We start from the raw sequence: 21,741 nt of genomic DNA, 5'->3' as shown, positions 1-21,741 counted from the left end.
ATTATATGCCTCAAAACAGACATAACTGTGAGGTTAAATATACACTATGTCAATTTTACAGTTCGGAAATGCACGACTAAGCCGGTGGCGTAATAATAAGCCATTCAGTGAAAACCTAAAATGCTCAAATGTTAATAATTCATTTAGTAGCAATTTATTGTATAGTGTTAAGACACAGCGTCACGATCAGTATACTAAAAATCCCGACAGTTGAGGGGGTGGGGGGGGGGGTGAGGGGGGCCTTTAGTGAGCGTGGGGGTGTGTTTGTAGGTCACTTTTGTATGATTTTCTTAAATAACTCGAAAGCTGTGGCCTCTAGCGAAAACGTGTCCCAGTAAAAAATTAAACTACATTAAATATCCTATGAGAAAGCTCATATTTATTTTTTTCTCTAGGACCAGTAGTTTGTGGGAAGTGAGTGAGAAGACACAAAATCTCACGCGACCAGTTTGCTCTTAACCTTTGGTAGTTTCCAGACTTAATAGACAGCAAGCGTCCTATACAAATTTGTTCGTCTCGACTTATACACCGCTGTGGTGCGTTGTAAGCAATTGTAGTCTATAGCCTGTACACAGTAAAACCTAAAACCTGTTTCACATTCCCAGATTTTACGTTTTCCCGCCATTTAAGTTATTTTGTTAGGTCCATCGTAAGCCCTATTCCCTCAATAAAATGTTTTGTAGCATTAAAAATTACTTGAGCACATGAAAACTAAATTTAAACTAATTTTGCATAGTATTCATTGCTCATGCAGTGAACGCAATTGGATTTAAATTATTAATTCGGAAAAAACAAGTCTTTATGTTCAGCTCTGCGAAGTTGGTCAAATTTACTTTCCCTGCAATGATAGCACCTAACAACAGCGTTACAGAATTGCATTCGTTAGTAACGGCAAATATTTGTTGCAGGTGATACAGCTCCATTTTGGAGTACGCGAGTTCCGAGTGGGCGTACGCTGCTTTAAACTATAGAATTTACAAGTGTGATGTATAGAGAGATACGAACAGCTATTTGTATTCGCATACATGTGAGACCTCATGTGGAGGTGATGCTCCAGGCTGAATAAGTGGCGCTAAATAACATTTAACAGCATTTCTCATGTATGTGATATTCGTTACATAACAATGACACCAGTCTCTCACACTCGCTCGTAAAAACTAGAATTGCTTGGTGCTCTGCAGGTTTCACATATTTCTGATACGAAGCGTGCTGTCTCCTCTTTCGGATATGACTCAAATAACAGACGCTACCAATTTATGTGAAAACTGCTTCACCTCGATGGGCAAAGAATCCACAATCTTCAGTGTGGATGCACAATATCGATCGACCTGCAGCGGGAATCTAAAAAATTGACGAGCATGGTAGACAGAAGATTTCGACTTAGAGTGCCGGATTGGCACACATCTATAACCGTTGGCGCTGGTTCCGCATAAAATTCTGATGCAGCTAGTATCATTAGCTCTTTTCCTTCCCCTTCCTTCCAACTCCCCTCTATTTTCAATGTACATTGTTCCAGAAATCTTCTGTTTACCATGAGCTATTCGAGAAACATTTATTTGTCAAAACAGGCTTTCGGGTTTATAACCCATCAGTGCCATCTGATACACTGAAGCAAACAACTGCACATACATGGATTTCTACAAACCGATAACCGTGTATAGAGCAGCAGTAATGTAAGTCTACCCACATTATGTAACTATCACACTCATTTGTGATATTCTGTACAGAAAAATTACGTCAGTCTCTCGCACTCGCTGAAATATGTGATACAGAATAATGGCTACTATCCAGAGTGTCAGTACCTGGTCGCTCTAAGAACAGGAGCAGCTATTTACAGTGCTCCGCTACAGTACCTACTTCCGCTAAGCAGTCTCGTACTGTTTTGTAGAAGTGAGTTTCCCATGTGTATTCCTAGTATGTTGTCCAACCACGAATTATCTTAGATTATAAAAGTCGGCGTCTTGGTCGCATAACGCGTTATTAAAACTGATTTCCTGCTTCGGCTTTGCTGCCGTCATTAGATATAAGCACTTAGCAGGGTCACGTAGGCGCGCACAGTCATTTCATCTACTCACTATACGCCTGTGTGACATGCCTAAATTTCTATATCTGATGTCTGGCCATTAAAACTGCTACACCACGAAGATGACGTACTACAGACGCGAAATTTAACCGACAAGAAGAAGATGCTGTGATATACAAATGATTAGCTTTTCAGAGCATTCACACAAGGTTGGCGCCGGTGACGACACCTACAACGTGCTGACATGAGGAAAGTTTCCAACCGATTTCTCATGCACAAACAGCAGTTGACCGGCAATGCCTTGTGAAACGTTGTTGTGATGCCTCGTGTAAGGAGGAGAAATGCGTACCATCACGTTTCCGACTTTGATAAAGGTCGGATTGTAGCTTATCGCGATTGCGATTTATCATATCGCGACATTGCTGCTCGCGGTGGTCAGGAACCAATGACTCTTAGCAGAATATGGAATCGGTGGGTTCAGGAGGGTAATACGGAACGCCGTGCTGGATCCCAACGGCCTCGTATCACTAGCAGTCGAGATGACAGGCATCTTATCTGCATGGCTGTAACGGATCGTGCAGCCACGTCTCGATCCCTGAGTCAACAGATGGGGACGTTTGCAAGACAACAACCATCTGCACGAACAGTTCGACGACGTTCGCAGCAGCATGGACTATCAGCTCGAAAACCATGGCTGCGGTTACCCTTGACGCTGCATCACAGACAGAAGCGCCTGCGATGGTGTACTCAACGACAAACCTGGGTGCACGAATGGCAAAACGTCATTTTTTCGGATGAATCCAGGATCTGTTTACAGCATCATGATGGTCGCATCCGCGTTTCGCGACATCGCGGTGAACGCACAATGGAAGCATGTATTCGTCATCGCCGTACTGGCGTATCAGCCGGCGGGATGGCATGGGGTGCCATTGGTTACACGTCTCGGTCACCTCTTGTTCGCATTGACGGCACTTTGAACAGTGGACGTTACAGTTCGGATGTGTTACGACCCGTGGCTCTACCCTTCATTCGATCGCTGCGAAACCCTACATTTCAGCAGGATAATGCACGACCGCATGTTGCAGGTCCTGTACGGGCCTTTCTGGATACAGAAAATGTTCGACTGCTGCCCTGGCCAGCACATTCTCCAAATCTCTCACCAATTGAAAACGTCTGGTCAATGGTGGCCGAGCAACTGGCTCGTCACAATACGCCAGTCACTAATCTTGATGAACTGTGGTATCGTGTTGAAGCTGCATGGGCAGCTGTACCTGTACACGCCAGCGAAGCTCTGTTTGTCTCAATGCCCAGGCGTATCAAGGCCGTTATTAAGGCCAGAGGCTGTTGTTCTGGGTACTGATTTCTCAGGATCTATGCACCCAAATTGCGTGAAAATGTATTCACATGTCAGTTCTAGTATAATATTTGTCCAATGAATACCCGTTTATCATCTGCGTTTCTTCTAGGTGTAGCAATTTTAATGGCCAGTAGTGTAATAATATGTGCCCAAGACACTGACTGTTGTAATTTAATCTAGTACATATACTTCGAAAGGAAGGACGTCTCTTGGGCCTTGTGAACAGATCTTGTTCAGTAACTCAAAGGCTCTTACTTACATTGAGGTGACAAAAGTAACGGGACAGCAATGTGCACATATACAGTTGGTGGTAACGCATACGAGGTACAAAAGAGCTGTGCATTGGCAGAGCTATCATTTGTACACAGGTGATTTATGTGAAAGGGTTTCCCAAATGATTATGGACGCACGACGGGAATTAACAGACTTTCTGCGCAGAATGATAGTTGGAGCTAGACGCATGAGGCATTCCATTTCGAAAACTGTTAGAAATTTAATATTCCAAAGGGCACAGTGTCAAGAGTATGCCGAGATTACCAAACTTCAGGCATTGCTTCTCACCGAGGACAACGCAGTGCTGATGGCCCTAACTTAACGACGAGAGCAGTGGCGTTCGCACAGAGCTGTCAGTGCCAACAGACAAACAACAGTGCTTGAATTAATCGTAGAAATTAATGAGGGACATGTGATGAACGTATCCATCACGACAGTGTGGCAAATTCTGGCGTTAATAGGCTATGGCAGCAGGCGACCTCCGCGAATGCCTCAGCGAACTGCACGACGTCGCCTGCAGGGCATGTCCTGGGGCCCTGTTCTGTGTCATTCCGCTATTGTGCCGATCGTTTCGGTATTCAAGAGCACCGAACGGTCTAGTACTCGAATTAGAGCCCCATCATTATTCAGTATGATACCGTTCGGGTCTAGAGAACCGAAGCGCTGTTGTCGGTTCGCGTCGCGCAAGTTAATCAAAAGCAAGCGGCCGCACATCCGCGCATGCGCACTGTAGCGCGCACAGCGGGGCGAACACAAAGAGGCTAGCAGACGACACAGGCGCGCTATTCTTCGCAGTACTGAACTTGCGTTTTCGCAGTACGCATACTCAGAAATCACTACGTATTCGGAAAAAATGGTGAATTGCTTCTGACAAGAAAAAATATAAAGGGCACTGTCAGTTGTTTCACTCACAGCAATTTCATCTTCAACAATTTCATATTTCGTATTTTAAACACACAGAAATCACGAAATCGTTACTGAGGAAGTGCGCTCTTACATGTAAGTAATATTGCAGAAAAATCTTAACTTACACGAATAACAATGTCTCAGAACGTGTCGCATATATGAAGAGGAAAAAAAAATTCGCACCCATCCAAGCGCGAACCCGCGTTCTTATGTGTAGTAATCCCGTGCGCTAATCACTTTTTTTTTATTCCACAAAAACAGTAACAAAAATGGCCGCAATGAAATGACATAAATAAGGGGACAGATAATTGCAGTCATTAATTACACATTTCCCAGACCCAAATTAATCATTCAGTAAATCCTTGATGTGTGTCCTTTCCAGGGTAAATTACTTGGACAGAAGAGCAGTCCCGAACAGCGACATCGCAAAATCCTTCACTGCTTTGTTATTTTTGTCAGTTCCAGCCTTCTAAACGCATCCTTAGGGAGTTCAAGATCTTCTTTTGTATCAGACACCAGATGTTTGCCGTCATATTCTTGTATTCTGCTGTAATACTGATTTATTTGTCATGTGTGACTTGCAGGTGAGATTAGAGTCGGGAACGTGACCCAACCCATTCCCTCTCTACTAGGAATCCAGTTCCTAACCTATACCCATTTTGTTGAAGACAATTCGGAGCATGTTACCATATTTCTTATTGTGATTCTGATATTTAAGTATTTTCTCGAATTCATTTTCCATATACATCTTGTATTCAATATGTTCATCGCTCTCAATATTGTTAAAAACATAACTTGTATATTTGCCCATTAACCAAATCACTGCGTTATTTTTTGCCTGAGGGTAGTAACTTTCCTCTGGTCTGAAGAAAATGTTAGTCGGTACATTGTTTGCTGAAGTTCTTGTTATTTGAGCAATTTTCTCCCTAGTCCACCTCCAGTTGATAGTCCGACCTCCACATGTGTAACGATGAGGCACACTATCAACGAGGTTGCATTTGCTGCAGAGGTTAGTGTCACGTAAACCGAAGGCAAAGAGACGCTCATTAGTGCTGATGATGTTACTGACTACCTTGTACCACGCTGTTCTCACGTCAGACGAAAGAACATCACTACTGATGTTTTCCCAGACCACATTCCATGCTATTCCAGTTGGCTACTCTAAACAACTACTACATGTGGCTGAATTCTTGTACTATCACGGAGGAACGTAGGCTGACTTCGTTGCCAAACGATGCTGTGTATGTCAGGAATGTGTAATAGTTTGGAAGGTTTCTAGTATCAGGCTTCACACAATTGCTTTCCATTGTTACTTGAAAGTTGTAAAAACGTTTCGATAATTACGAACTAAACCATTTGGGGGAAAAAGTACATAAAGTCACTAGTAACGTCAGTTCACACTCATATAATATACGTAAGCAGAGCCGATGTCTTCCTATTTAATGATCTTTAAACTCTTATTTGCATTAAAATAACACGTATTTTGAGAGAATATTGACCGAAAACGTTTTCTGTTTGGATGTAATCATTCACAGTAACAACCTAACCTAACCATATTTCTAACAAAAGAAAATAGTCTATTATGAACTCGCTTTCCAACTGGATGCATCCTCTGGTGATTCTTTAGTAACACAATCACTAAATCCAAAGCTAAAACCGCTAAATATGTTTAAAATAACAAATTATAGGCGTACATAAACCACAGCTCACCGATCGACATGGCAACACCGAAATCCAAAATCTCTCGATACAATTGTCGTAAAATCGGTGGTAGGATCGTTCGGTAACAGGTCTCAGAAGCTTGTTGAATAGGATATTTCGATAAAGAACCGAAAATGACGTCACTACCGAAACGAACCAACTACACCGATCGATTTGAACGATACAGAATACGGCCCCTGTGTTCGTGACCGTATAGGTTGCACTCTAGACGACTGGAAATACGTGGCCTGACCCGATGAGTGCCGATTGCTGATAGTAAGAGCAGATGGTAGGGTTTGAGTGTGGCGCAGCCCCCACGAAGCCACGGACCCAAGTTGTATTGGTGCGGGCTGTCTTTATATGGAATGGACAGGCTACTTCGGTCCAACAGAAGCGATCATTGACTGGAAATGGTTATGTCCGGCTACTTAGAGAACATTACAACCATTCATGGACTTCAGTTTCTCAAAAAATGGTGGAATTTTTGTGGATAACAATGCGTCAAGCCATTGGGCCACAATTGGTTTGAAGAACTTTCTGGACAGTTCGAGCGCCTGGCATGAATCCTGTAAAACATTTATGGGACAAAATCGAGAGGTCAGTTCGTGCACAAAATCCTGCACCGGAAACTGCTTCGCGGTTATGGACGGCTATAGAGGCAGCACGGCTCAGTAGTTCTGAATGGAACTTCCAGAGGATTGTTGAACCACGCGACGTCGAGTTGCTGAGCTACGCCGGGAAAAAGGAGGCTCGACATGATATTAGCAGGTATCCCATGGCTTTTGTCACCACTGTGTACATGCTCCATTAATACGTCGAATAACAATGTTAATCTCGGTGCAATCGCTTTCAGTACGACTGGAAGAGTGAAGCGTGAGACACGTTGGATTAAATATGAATAGAGGCAACCAACATACACGCGTAAATATGGACAGGGCATGTAAAACAGGTGTAACGTAGTTATTAGGTGTGTGCGTATGTCTTTGGATTACCATAACAACAAACAATATACAACACAAATACAAACTGTCACTGCAGGATTAGTACATCCCCACTCTAAAGTAATGTATTTCCTTTCTTTATGACAAACTGCCGTGGTGTGCTTTCACAGGATGCCTCGAAGTGACTTCTGTGGTGGTTGTTCGAGAATATCTGCTGTTTAAAAGATATGGAAGACGAGGGTTTCAAATACAGTAATTTCAATCAGTCTTTGAAGCGTTCGATAGCCTCTAAATCTCGTAGTTCAGGAAGAGAGTAAAAAAAAATGGTTCAAATGGCTCTGAGCACTATGGGACTTAACATCTATGGTCATCAGTCCCCGAGAACTTAGAACTACTTAAACCTAACTAACCTAAGGACAGCACACAACACCCAGCCATCAGGAGGCAGAGAAAATCCCTGACCCCGCCGGGAATCGAACCCGGGAACCCGGGCGTGGGAAGCGAGAACGCTACCGCACGACCGGGAAGAGAGTCGCTGCCGTGGTGGATTTCAGCGCAAGTATCAAAATGGTGTACAAATTTGCACCGATGCTCATTCACTTCGGTTCCCCATCTGCCATCACCAATTGACCATATACCAACCTACAACTGCCATCTCCAAATGTTGACCATATACCATACAAGGCAGTGTACATTGACATGGTTATTGCTTTATGTATTGTCTTTGACCTACACATTCTTTTGTTGTCTTCCAGAGTTTTTCCTTCTACACTAGGGACCAGAACGTGTGGTTTGAGACCGGACGCATTAATCCCGGCGGAGGTGTAAGCTTAGGGACCGATGACCTTAGCAGTGAAGTCCCATAAGATTTCCCACACATTGTATTTTGTTTGCATTAATCCCAAATGTCACACTCTACCCTGGGAACACGGTAAATGGATTACGATTAGGTACGATTATCATATACCTACCTACAACTGCCATCTCCAATTGTTGACTATATACCATACAAGGCAGTGTACATTGACATGGTTATTGCTTTATGTATTGTCTTTGACCTTCACATTCTTTTGTTGTCTTCCAGAGTTTTTCCTTCTACACTAGGGACCAGAACGTGTGGTTTGAAGTACAACTTGAATTATTAAATATAACAAAACATTTACATACGTAGCTGCGAGAATAATTGTACTCGCGCGCCGTATTTTCTGGTTTATGACGAGAATCTTAGTTCAAAGTTATCAATCGTATCATTCGTATGCGTAAAATTCGGCATGTTGCTTTCTCACATGCGGTTTTTTGGAACACTAAGGGACGAGAATATCTGTACTTCAACGCTCGGAACATTCTTAAACTTTTGAAAATTATGTTTCCATCGATTTGTCATGTTAAGCGATGTAAATGCCATTCCACCTTTCCGCAGTGTCGTTAGTGTATATACCACTGCTGAATCTCTGGACGACGACTAATTAGTCTTGTTTCGCAAGATGGTGCCCACTAAATTGCAGAGATACCATTCCTTGTTTAAAATTACGCAGCCTCGTCTCAGCAAGAGGTTAAAACAAATTATCGTGTCCCATTACTGTCAATACCGAAGAGATAACACAACCCTTCGGTACGCGCTCACAGTTCACAACAGTTGAACGATCTTCGTTTGTCTTTGGCGTGTTTCTTGAAGAACTCATATGCACCGATCTGGAGTATTCCACGCACACGCGCCAAATTTTATATTATCGCTTTTTTTTCTATCACAGCTTTTCTACAAGGTCCTATGACGTTAATAACATTGCACAAAGCATGGAAAACACCCAGTCTCTTCCAATCTATTGTTACTTGCCGCCGCCCCCCTTAATTCATTTAAGCCAATGATATTAACGTTACAACTAATTCCTAAATTAATGAATATTCATAAGACGGGTTTACAACGATATACTATAAACAATAGTATAATATCTGAAAAAAAGCCTTTAACAAAAGCAAGTCCAAAATTATACTATTACGGCCCTCCCTGGCTGGAGTAGCTGCACACTTCTTTTTAGGAACGATAGTAAGGATAAATTATGTTTATTGTAGGAAGTTAAGAACATTCTTTAAAAAGTGGGTCTTTATGTGACATTTTCCATAACAATAAAAAAGAAAAGAACACACTTCCTCTGCGGAGATACAACATTAAATTTATGTAAATAATTCTACGCCCCTGTATAATTACGGGTTTGGATCTGAAACTTCTACTACTTAATAGATGTTCATTCCGAGGAAGGATTAACCGTCTCTTCGGCGACGAATGCGTTAGAGGAGCTAAATCTGAGAAGAATGCGAAATGAAATTTAGCAGTGTCGTTTTAGAGACAATTATCCCGTCACTTTCCGCAATCAAATCAGGAAAATCACAAAAACCTAAATTATTATAATGTCTGACCGAGGATTTGGGAGCCGTCCTCCCAAATGTGATTACGGTTTCTTCAATGCGCCAACTCACTCGGTTCGACCTCCGAATGAAATTGCGACTTACGACGTTCCATTAAAGTAATTATAAACCGGGATATGACCGGGTTGCCGGTTCCAAACTACAACAGCAGTATACGCATATACGTGATTTGCGCTTGAAGAAAGCGTGTATCCTGTAAATTGTGTCTCTCTCTTGATTATGTAGACTTAGTCACTTACCACCACCACGGTGTCATCCCGCAGCAAAGGGAATAAAAATGCACTAAACAACTCGCTGTGATCACGTTTAATGCTCGCATTGGCTACGGCATTCACAGAACACTGCTGAAGGCTCACTAGCTGCCGCTGAATGCGTGAGGTAGATGCGCAGAAAATGCCTAAACTCGACCACCATTACTCCTGACTCCAGCTGTAACAGCTTTCTCTCGTGATCATCATTCCTAGAATTCCTCTGAGTTTTTTTTTTAATGATCACTGCCTCTATGGACTGGACGAGTTATCATTTTCTCGCTTGTTTCTCACTGATTTTCGTGTACACATTTTTTGGAGCTTCCTGGCAGATTAAAACTGTGTGCCTGTTTCGGGCAAGTGCGCTACCTACTGAGCTAGTAAGCGCTACTCACGAGCCGTCCTCACAGCTTTACTTCCACCAGTACGTTATCTCCTAGCCTCTAAACTTCACAGAAGTTTTCTTGCCAAATTTTCAAGACTAACAGTCCTGGAAGAAAGGATATTACCACAGCCGAGGGGGAGGGTGAGGTGTGCGTGTGTGAGGGGGGGGGGGGGAGGGGAGGGGAGGGAGGTGTCCGCAATGTATTTTTCACTTCGCAGTGGAGTGTCCTATGGCAAATCGACAGATCGTCGTATACCCCAGAATTACGGCTTGGTTGTGAAAGACTACCTCGTATTTGTGTGTTTTTATCGTGAATATATTTGGTTTCAGTTCAGTTTATCGTCTGTTACTATCTGCAGTTTCCCCCGCTCCTGTCCCCTTTTATAAATTAAGTTATTTATATAGTAAATAGGAACACGTTTTTCAGGAAAGGAAGGCTGAATGCCTCACAGTCCAGTGAACAGAAGATCAGCAAGTGACAGAGCTTTCATTTGTTGGTAGGGAAGCAGTGACAGACAGCACAGCTCATTTCTACGGAATCAATTAGTAACTAAACGCCGACAGCCACAGATTTGGTGACCGTGACAACACAAGACAATGTTTCGTTATTTACCACATTCACAAGGCAGTCCTGATCGCGAACGTGTTTACTATAGTCGCAAGTAATCGCCACATTCACAAGGCAGTCCTGAGTGCGAGTTGTTTACGATAGTTGCGGAACGAAATTCAGATGGTTCTGGGCACTATGGGACTTAACATCTGAGGTCATCAGTCCCCTAGAACTTAGAACTACTTAAACCTAACTAACCTAAGGACATCACACACATCCTCGCCCGAGGGAGGATTCGAACCTGCGACCGTAGCGGTCGCGCGGTTTCAGACTGAAGCGCCTAGAACCGCTCGGCCACACCGGCCGGCAGTTGCGGAACGATTAACGCTTTTCGCTTGAACCATACTTGACCGGGGCTCCAATGGTGATGTAAATGTAATCTGTTCTTGCTAGCTATATCCTGTAAGCGGCGACGCTATTCTTGCTTCATTTCCTTTGAAAAGGTGTCTGGCGGTGAAGTGAAATTAGTCCCCTGAGTTTAGTAAAACCTGTATGTCAATCTTGCAAAGATAAGGGAACTGTCAGTTGCCCTATTATGTGCAAGAATCTTGTTGTTAGATAAGATGGGAAACGAAAATGACGCATGGAAGGGCAGACCCACCATAATAGCATCATTTTTCCTTTGACAGGATACATTTATTTACAGAATACATTATGAGCCGTGGCGTCATTAAGTTAGTAGACCTGTCTGGCGCCACTAGCTCAAGCGCGGTATCGACTATCTCTCTTGCCAATATCTATGAGGAAGAGTTGGTATCTGTGGGTTGTGTCCCGGTCCTGAGGGAGGAAGCACCAAGTTTGGGGATCGGCGGTAGCGTCGCGACAAGAGGCTGTCACGAGGTCCGAGCGGCCCAAGATACTAGCTACGCAAGGAGGGCCTGCGCAGAGTAAAGATGCCGGAGTACTTCACCGCGGTCAGCGTCGACTGCAAACAGCAGGCCGACATCCCGTCGGTTGGTTGGCAACATTTGTGTCGGACGCTCGTGGCCTGGCTGCCCCGTTCTACCTGGCTGACATCGGCACCACTCAGTAACCGCTGTGATGCACCGTGGGTCCATGGAGCTTCTTGCTGCTAAAAGGGAGTAACACTCTGTAATCCGTGTGGTAATTGATGTGTCTACCTGGCCTTCTAATTATTTTCTGGTTCGTACCCGACCCTGAGAGTTTTACTCGGTCGGCTCTTTGGTCGTAAATATAGACTGTAGTATTGTACTAGACACCAGTTATCATTTGAAGATTTGTTCTGATATTATATTGCCCTTCCTTTCTAGTTTATACTCTATCATTAATGTCTTAACGAATCAGCTCCTCGTCGGAAATACAGTCAGAACATTGTACCAAGGTGTAGGGAAGCAGCCTGCTCACGCCGTAGTAAATTCACATCAGTCTTTCCATTGTGTGCCAGCCAGTCCGCTGTAACTAGCTCTGACGTCATAAATGTTGTGCAATACTTTAAAAATCAAGTAAATAACCTGAAACGGTTCTAGCATGTCAGGAGTAATACTAAATCAATATGTGTTGAATATCAGTTCAATAACTTTAACCATTTTCGAAATTTGGATGTTTTTCTGTAAAAATCACTGGCGCAACAGAAAAGAGCTAGAGACTTAAAAATTTATATTTAGATTCCTATTTCATAATAATTTAATAGAAACACTACTTTGGATTTCAAAAATTAAAATTTTTGTGGAAATTCGTGATTTTCTGCTTTTTGTCTTAAAAATTAAGGAAGCAAGATAGATTAAGTAGGCTAATAAATAAGGCTAGGATGTTTTAATTTAAGTAGAAGGGAGATTCGCTATAATCATAAAGATGTGAGAAATTTCAACTGAATGACTATAAAACTACAGCGATAGCGGATCTCCAAAGGGCAAGTTCGGAGCTCGTCTACTGCGTGTAGTGTAATTAAATTAATTCTCTCGCCCAAAATAATTGACTTAGCCACATCAGACTATTATTATGATTACTTACCTGTGTGCTGATTGCACATTTAAATTGAGAGCTTCATCGTCCATCAGCAAAAGAAGCTATGATTTATTCGGTAACTTAAAGTGGTGCTTTACTAGCCCAGCGCCTAGTCGGGAGAGCCGATTTGATCAGGCGTTCCCTTAGCCGTCCGCACCGTGGCTTTATATATAAGAACCCTGCGCGAAGAATAAACGCCCCAGTTCTCTCCAGACGCTGAATAGCACACCATCTGTGTCGGGAGTCGCGTCGCGTCGGTATCATTGCTATAAACAGCCTCGGATGCCGTATTAAGTTACTCGGGATACGCGTAGCCATGAAATCATTTTCGAGTGAAGTGTTAATTCCGGGATGACGTTAATTATCAATCTTCAGTTTGCGTATGTCGTATTTTCACGTGCCGCCGCGGGACAGACATTCTACCATTATTTAGCGTGGAGTTTGATGAACCTAATCATCAAATTACGGCGAGCATTCATTTAAACATTTAATTTGGACAGTTATAGTTGCATCAGCGCATTAGACTCTGAACTGCTCTGTTAGTCAGATTGTGTGGATTCTTTTTTTTCATCTGTGACTTTCAGAATACAGAGAACGTTTTTTCACGATCGTTTTTGATTATGAATCCCAGACAATCTCCTAATTCCTCAGAGCTATAAGATGTAGCTATAAGTGTATTTCTCAGATGAAGTGGGCACTAGGAATTCTAATTACAGGCTTCACGTTTTGCTAAGCACTTTCTGGTTGCCAAAATTGTAGTTAGAGAGCCAGTGTTGAGAACGGCAAAACAACAGCATAAATAATAGGAACATTTTAAACAACAATTATTCCACCCGCAGCCCCACGTATGGTTAATCGACTGGGAAAAACAAACAAAACTTAAATCAACAACATAATTCCACCTGCAGCCCCACATATGGTTCATTGGCCGGGAAATGCATAATTTCTACATAATACATTACATTTATATAACAATTTATTCCATCCGCCGCCCCACAAAGGCACAGGTTGCCATTAAACAAACAGGGGTCTTGTGGTTAGATTTAGATGTTAACCTGTTCAATTCCTTCATTGTAATTGTATTTGAGATAATCTGAACTACCTGTTGTTCTAAGCTGTGCGTTCCAGGCTTTGAAAGACCCGGTCATTATTGGTGTATTTTTAACTGGATCTTGTGGTTTCGCCGAGTGAGTTCTCTTGTAATAAGTGCTCATACGTAATGTTTTAATACAGTCCTGCAGATCGGCCTTCATAACTAAGAAGCAGTTCCACTTTTGACATAATAACAGCCAACTATCACCAGGGCTTTAGTCAGAATAAGATTGTCAAAAGGGACGGGTTCGGATCCAGTCGCACCTCGGTCGCTGATTGAAATGAAAAGGTTGATCGCTTTGAACCAAGCCTTATCCTTGTCATAATCGTTTCCAAATTTGTTTAACCTTGAAGCATAGGTGCGCATCTTAACCTTAAACCTTTCGACATACAGTTTCCAAATTAAAAAAATTAAAATTTTTACGTCATCTGTTTGAGTATTTGAAACACTCTTGTCATCATTATTACTTATGTTTTTGTGTGTTGCAAAAGGGCATTTAATAAGAGAAACTATGTCCAGCGCTGTAGTAAACACCGCTGCTCACCCGATAATCGGCGAGTTGCAGGTCCGGGGCCTTGTATTAGGGATGTTCAAAAAGAAACGATCCCGAGGCATAATTACAGAAACCAGTACCTGTATGTTAGAAGTATTGACCCTGGCTGTTGAGAAACTTGTCCCACTGTGACACAAGGCGGTGAATGGCTGTCTCATAAAATTCCAGGGGCTGTGATGTTAACCAATTCCGCACATACAGCTGGAGACCTCCGTACAAAAGTACGGCCTTAGATCACTATCAATCAAGATGACAGGTGTCTTATCCGTATGGCTATAACGGATCGTGCAGCCACGTCTCGATCCCTGAGTCAACAGATGGGGACGTTTGCAAGACAACAACCATCTGCACGAACAATTCGACGACGTTTGCAGCAGCATGGACTATCAGCTCGGAAATCATGGCTGCGGTTACCCTTGACGCTGCATCACAGACAGAAGCGCCTGCCTTGGTGTACTCAACGACGAACCTGGGTGCACGAATGGCAAAACGTCAGTTTTTTGGATGAATCCAGGTTCTGTTTACAGGATCATGATCCGTATTTGGCGACATCTTGGTGAACGCACATTGGAAGCGTGTATTCGTCATCGCCATACTGGTATATCACCCGGGGTGATTGTATGGGGTGCCATTTGTTACACGTCTCGGTCACCTCTTGTTCGTATTGACGGCACTTTGAACAGTGGACGTTACATTTCAGCCATGGCTCTACCCTTCATTCGATCGCTGCGAAACCCTACATTTCAGCAGGATAATGCACGACCGCATGTTGCAGGTCCTGTACGGGCCTTTCTGGATACTGAAAATGTTCGACTGCTCCCTGCCCAGCACATTCTCCAGATCTCTCACCAATTGGAAAACGTCTGGTCAATGGTGGCCGAGCAACTGGCTCATCACAATACACCAGTCACTATTCTTGATGAATTGTGGTTCAAAATGGCTCTGAGCACTATGGGACTTAACAGCTATGGTCATCAGTCACTAGAACTTAGAACTACTTAAACGTAACTAACCTAAGGACATCACACAACACCCAGTCATCACGAGGCAGAGAAAATTCCTGACCCCGCCGGGAATCGAACCCGGGAACCCGGGCGCGGGAAGCGAAATTGTGGTATCATGTTGAAGCTACATGGGGAGCTGTACCTGTACACGTCATCCAAGTTCTGTTTGACTCAATGCCCAGGCGTATCAAGGCCGTTATTACGGCCAGAGGTGGTTGTTCTGGATACTGATTTCTCAGGATCTATGCACCCAAATTGTGAATGTAATCACATGTCAGTTCTAGCATAATTTTATTTTCCGATGAATACCCGTTTATCATTTGCATTTCTTCTTGGTGTAGCAATTTTAATGGCCAGTAGTGTATGTGGACAGTTCAAGATACGTTTGCATTGATTGTATTTGAACTTCTAAATAACTTAAGTTCATTGAGAAACCAAAATTTCAAACATAATCCTGTATAAATTTGACATTTGTACACGGAAAGTAAGTATCAGTACCTCGTTAAGCAATGGGAAGGAAACATAACTTTATTTTTAAATAAATTTTTACCTTGCTTTTGTTTGTATAATACATGAATAATGCCTAATACTTTTATGATAAAAATTTAATGTCTAAAAAGACAAAGTTTATTAACAACAAGTGGTATCTGCGAGATACGCGCGACCGCCCTTGTCCGACTAGGTTAATTATGAAACACATGTGTATATAAAGATATAGGTTAGACGGTAAATATTATTTTTACAAGGAATGTAGTGAAGCATTTCTTGCTTACTAAAATGTTCAAATATTTAAACAAAATACAAAAGATGTAGAAGTTCTATTTATGTTAGAAGGATTGTTCATTATTGGCTAAATCATCTCGTGGCCGTTTTGAGAGCCTTTTAAAATAAGTAATTGGGCACATTATAATATATGAAAAATTTCAACCTGTAAAGCTTAGAAAAATATCAAGAAAAACATGAAGAGTGATATTGTTTTGTAGAAAGGGAATGTTCACTGCACAGGGTATTTTGTATTGTTTTGCACTTTGCACACACAAATATAAGAGGAGAAGCAATGTCGTAAACTGAGTGTAGAGGTGTGTTTAGAGTCTCTATCATTAACACTTCAACGTAGATATGTAGAATGTAGTAGAATCATGCAGTGTTGTGTACAGTGCCTATCTCAAGGACACCTTTTCTTGGACAATCTACATTTTTGTGACACAACGGCTTGTATTGTCAGTGTCCATTCACTGAGACAGCACTGTGCAACTGTGGCTCTCGAATGCAAAGCTCAGCATTGGTCGTTGATTGCCACTCAAGAACGGGTATTTATTGCAGACATCCTTCATTATGACAGACCTCCTTCGTTGCTGCCATAATTTGAAGTGACATCATTGTTGCAGACATTACTTATGCATGTGCATTTTGTAATTTGTTTGTGCTCTGGCCAATCCCAGTTACTTGGTGCTCTATGGACAGTAAATACTTGCCGTTACAACTTTGCAATTTTTTTACATGTTCCTGTAAACATAAGTGAAAATAGTCAACTAAGTAACTGCACATGCACTTTATGTGAATCAAAGTTCGTAAATTGTTTCACATGAGACACAAGTATATTAACATGAATCTAAAATTATTGTACATAAAACTCATATGTGTGGCATTATGAGAGCTCTTTGACCACTAATTAAGATCTCTGCTCATGTAGTTTATTAAGGTAAACATATAGAAATTAAGTAATTCTGCACAGGCAGTGTTTTTTTACAATATGAACATCAAACAAAGTGTGCTGCATTGTTCAGTGTTATACACAAAAATGACACAAAAAATATTACACTGCATGACAAATGCTTTGTATATGTGGACATAGGATATAGTACTTGAGGAAGCTATATGCAAGAATGCTAAAAAAATTGTTCTTCACAGGCAGTATTTGGTGCATATTGATTAAATATCTTAAAAATGACGTATATTAGTGATTTACTTAAGTCACCTTAATGTCTTAATAATCATATAATGAATAAGATAGTTCTGTTCTAGCAGTTATTTGTATGACCAGAAGTGCACTTTTGTTGAGGAATGGAAGAACTATCCTACCATCACTCTACCATAAAACACACAGGAGTCTATAGTACAACTAAGTTGGATCCATCTTTCTGTAGGACATGGACTGTAGTAAAGGGGGGTGGTACAGTTAGCTCCTTACAACTATCACTGATATGTAGGAGGGTCAATACACGCTACCACAAGAGACGGAAAATGCGTCACACACATCAAAATTGTTCTAAAAAACACCAGTGGAAATTGAAAAAAATCATTGTAACAACCGCAAAAACCGACCCGAAAAGGTCTCGCCAGGAGAGAGTGGTGGCAGCTGCATGTGTGTTCACCACAATGTGTGGATACAGACTAAACAGCTTAGAACCACTCTTGCCTCCCCTCCTACATCTCCTCCTCCTTCCCTCTCCTCCCCTAATAGGTAGGGATACCGCTTTTCTAGGCCTGTTCTAAACTGTCGCTGATGGTACACAAAGAGAGCCATTTGCTGACAATGATATACTGCTCCTGGTCTTCAGAAGTCAGTCACAAATGGACAAAGGGCAATCCATTAAATGTATTTCTAGGAAAGACTGGTCCTCTGGAACAATAGCGAAATGCCTGTCTATCCGTCTCAGATGAAGAACCGAACACTGGCATGCTTCCAAAAGTTCCAACGTTCTGGCTGTGGCAGCATTGTCCTCGGCTAAGTGAAATCAGTCCCATGTAGGAGAAACACTGAAATAATACGTCTTGCATAAATGAGGTACATATGGATATTTATACTTGTGTCTCTGTGCGCTGATCTGCCTGCTCTGCTCCCAACATGTGGAAAGCAGTGTCTGCAGTCGCTAGCTTTCGCCGCTGCATGAGGCTATAACCAGTCATAGTTCGCGTTTATTCTACTTCTTCGGGCAAACTATCCGACGGCTGTCCGGTAGAGGTTTCAGATCGTTCACTGTACCACCTTCAGGTGTCATTAGAGTGAGGGAGAGAGGGTGTGTGTGGGTGCTCCTAGATTGGGGATCCAACACACAAAACAGCGTAACTGTGCACTGTTTATGTGTGAGTTTACAGAAGAATAAAGTCAACACCCTATCTCACTGCAGTAATCCATTTACGTTCGTGTGTGTTTTTGCGATAGTTTGTAGATACCACGACTGGATTTGGGGGTCATGTATCGGAGTTGGATTGTGTACATAGAAATAGCAAGCCACACCTGGTAAGCAATAAATGTGTATACATAAAGATAGACATAAAGATAGATGCAGGAAAGTGTCACAAAACCAGGAAAAATCCTATTACATGCTCTTCCTGGATATTTGTATTTATACTTAGAGTGCAGTGGAAATGCGCCAGTTCACAGAATAGCGGTTTGGTATTTTACCTATCGTGCTGCGTGTATGGGTCTATGACCTAGGAGTGATGGGGGAGCTGAGAGCTGTGATGACGAATGTTGTTGTTTCGGAAATAGTTTACTGCAGTTAGAACGTATTTTGATGCGACTTGGCAGCCTTTTGATACAATGTCAAACTCCCAGACATTCAAGGCCGGGAAAATATTCTCTGCCTGCATTCAGTTTTAATTACCCATCTGTGAACTACTTGGGGATTCGTACCATCGACTCCAGCAAATACGATTGTAGTATTACACAGAAAGATTACTTTAAAACAGGTGAAACATATTTTCCCCAATCCAGGACAGTGTGCTGCACCATACCATCGAATATAGATTTACCGAATTAGAGCTGGTTATCGCAATCAATGTTTTTTTTCCGTAAGTATTAAGAAGTGGATCCAATGTATACATTCTGTATACAATGCATACATTGTAAAACACAATGGAAATTTTTTCTCCTTCCCACGAGTGGCATGCGAGGTTTTAATATAGTGGGGATGTGTATGGCAACGGGGAACAACACGCCACAGTCATCAATTGCCACTGACGTAGGCTTTAAAGCACTTAGCCCGACCGGTGTTTTCGAGAATTTTCTATGGCTTTTCTTTTGCTTTTTTCTGTGTCTTACTGTGTGTAAAACTAATATGTCCGGTTTCCTGCTAATTTCAGTATAACACCTGATGATCGGCGTATAAGCGCCCGAAAACGATCGTGTTCTAGATAAAAGGACCTTACAATTGTAGCGGTGTCTTCAACCTCTGGTATAGTACTCAGTTGCGGATGTTTCGCCGACATGGTTGTGTGTATATGGTCCATGTTTTACTGTTGCAAATTTGGGAAATGATCACAAGCATAGCACACTAGGAAGGATTGAATGAATTAATCAGCAAATTGTTTGTGGTATGAATGTAGTTGGTCATTGTCTTCGTCAAAGGTTGAATTTGCGAAAGTATGATGCAAATCATCAGTGTGAGTGAATCAATGAAATGTCATTACAATTGTAAAACTCTGATATGAAAGCAAATGAATTTAGATTGAATGATACAGTTTTTCTGAGTCTGAGTGATTGTAAGCTCGAAAGTTTGTGAAATAAAGAGTTCACCAGAAACGCTGGTGGATGAGCGAACGATGGCTTGCTAGGATAAAGCACAAATAAATATACTATCTTGACAACATCCACACTCTAAACTGTCTCTTATGAGCACCTAACTCTAATCCCACTTAGAAGTCAAATTTTATCGATGCATTTTCGATTTGGGCACAACTGTCTTGGCAAAAATTTTAAACTGTAAGGGAGAGGTGTTGGTATGGGACAGTTTTTCAGACCTGTGACACGACGTATGCAAATTCGTAAGGATATTGGTTCATCTAAACTTCTCCCATAAGGAAAAGGAGTATGACAGAGCCGAAGGGAAGCTATCTTATTGGCCAAGGAGAGACAGGAAAGGTGAAGAACGGCTTTTTTTAGAGGACTAGAATGGAAAGGTAAAGCATTATCTAACCAAGAAAACATAGCCTAGGGCATGGGACCTGCACTTTCTGAAGAGCGTTTTCGAGGGTCAGAGCCGAGAAGATTCAGACACTGCCAATCAAGCTTGTATTGAAAAACGTGGCGAAGTGAGGCTTCCTTGTCAAACTTTCTGGCGCAGGAGAGAGAATAGATAGAGACAACGAAATAGCTACCATGTGCAGACAGACTTCGCTTCACACATGCTCTGCTGACACATGTGTGGGACTCAATATTGGGTCAACCAACACCTGGCCACAGAAGAGAAGTGCTGGCGCTGAAAATGATTGAAGTTGCATTACTTCAGTCAGTGACAGCAACATTATAGCGAGATCGAGCTGCTACTGCACGTGTCTTAGAGAATACCAAGACAGTCTGTAATTAAAATCTTAGAGCCTCACTCTGAAGACTTATCTTGCAAAGTCAAAGCAGTTTGCTTCCAGAATCCATGAGTGCTGTGACGAATTACCTTCAATAACCTATTACCTTCAATAGTTCTGTTCCATGCTAACCAGTTTCGCGACGTCAGTTAGTATTTGCGCGATTTATTACCAGTTTGCCCCTCAACCTTCATGTTAGGTTTATCAGACTTGTGTTTGCACAGGTTGTCATTACTATTACGTATAATGAATTAATTGTCAATGAGAAACGGACTATCATTTTGCCTGAATTGTTCATTATCTGACTTTGATACGCAAATAAACCCAGTTAATTACAATCCCTATTTCACAAAATAGAATCTCTCCTTTTCTCACAAACCTACAACCCACTTACAAGAAATGGCGAGAGGTGATTTCACTGAAGTAAATTCCATTTACCTGAATGTGTAACAAGCGACACATTTCTCCACTAATTTAGAAATATGTCTAAGAAAGTAGTTAATTCTAAATATCAGTTCAAACAATGTTAAATACGGCTTTGGTTGTGTTTTGTACATCTAATGAGGCCAAGTTGCATATGCCTGGAAATATTAACTAATGTCCTTCCTGGCATTGAAATAATCGTGTTATGGTTGTTGGAGCTCCTCTTACTTTCCGTGTCAACAAAGTAAAATTGCCGATTTCCGGCCTATGCAAGGCACAGCATCTTGGATGAGTTGGAAATTCTCTACAGTTAATGTCATACTATTTCTCCAAGTGTGTTTACGTTGTAACACAGACATGATCATTCAAAGATACAAATGAATGTCCCACATGATGATGGTACTACGACATCTTCAGTACAATATAGGATAGATGTCAGTGTTACACACGCTGCGAGAGTAAAACCCTACTCAAAGCGTTTTGCAGCGCTGAGAACTTGAGTATAACAATCGCGGTGTCTGAGTGACT

Source organism: Schistocerca piceifrons, chromosome 6 (assembly GCF_021461385.2).
Source record: "Schistocerca piceifrons isolate TAMUIC-IGC-003096 chromosome 6, iqSchPice1.1, whole genome shotgun sequence".
Taxonomy (NCBI): domain Eukaryota; kingdom Metazoa; phylum Arthropoda; class Insecta; order Orthoptera; family Acrididae; genus Schistocerca; species Schistocerca piceifrons.
The sequence above is the reverse complement of the archived record's forward strand: the minus strand, read 5'-3'. Positions refer to the sequence as shown.